The sequence below is a fragment of the Charadrius vociferus genome, unplaced genomic scaffold (assembly GCF_000708025.1).
Source record: "Charadrius vociferus isolate BGI_N301 unplaced genomic scaffold, ASM70802v2 scaffold1160, whole genome shotgun sequence".
Taxonomy (NCBI): Eukaryota; Metazoa; Chordata; class Aves; order Charadriiformes; family Charadriidae; genus Charadrius; species Charadrius vociferus.
This window is the reverse complement of record NW_009646431.1, coordinates 17,062-18,136: the sequence shown is the minus strand read 5'-3', so window position 1 is coordinate 18,136 and position 1,075 is coordinate 17,062.

Sequence of the window (1,075 nt, the reverse complement as noted above, 5' to 3'; positions counted from 1 at the left end):
GCCTACGGGGGAGGGCGATGCGGGGGAGGGATGCACGACCCATGAGGAGGTGGACGCGTGTAGGGGTAGACATGTGCGCAGGGGTGGGCGTGGGATGGACACGGGTAGCGGTACGCACGTGTGCAGGGCTGCACATGGGATGGACACGGGTAGGGGTACACGCGTGCGCAGGGGTGCACATGGGATGGACGTGTAGGGGTGTACAGGAGGTGCACATGGGGTAGATGTGTAGGGGTACACACATGTACAGGGGGTGCACATGGGATGGACACGTGTAGGGGTACACACGTGCACAGGGGTGCACATGGGATGGACGTGTAGGGGTGCACATGGGATGGATGTGTAGAGGTGTATAGTGGGTGCACATGGGATGGACACGGGTAGGGATACACACAGGTACAGGGGGGCACATGGGAACACGTGTAGGGCTACACACGTGTGCAGGGGTGCACATGGGATGGACGTGTAGGGGTGTATAGAGGGTGCACATGGGATGGACACATATAGGGGTACACACGTGTACAGGGGGTGCACATGGGATGGACACGTGCAGGGGTACATGCGTGTACAGGGAGTGCACATGGGATGGACATGTGTAGGGGTACACACGTATACAAGAGGTGCACACGGGATGGACGTGTGTAGGGGTACGCACGTGTACAGAAGGTGCACATGGGATGGACACATGTAGGGGTACACACATGTACAGGGGGTGCACATGGGATGGACATGTGTAGGGGTACACACGTGTACAAGGGGTGCACATGGGATGGACACATGTAGGGGTACACACGTGTACAGAAGGTGCACATGGGATGGACACATGTAGGGGTACACACATGTACAGGGGGTGCACATGGGATGGACATGTGTAGGGGTACACACGTGTACAGGGGGTGCACACAGGATGGACACGTGTAGGGGTACACGCGTGTACAGGGGGTGCACACAGGACGGACACGTGTAGGGGATGCCCCCACGGAATACGCAGGAATAGGGGTGCACGTGGGATGGACACGGGGCGTGGAAACGCACGTGTGTAGGGGACACGTGTACAGGACGCACACGCGTGTGC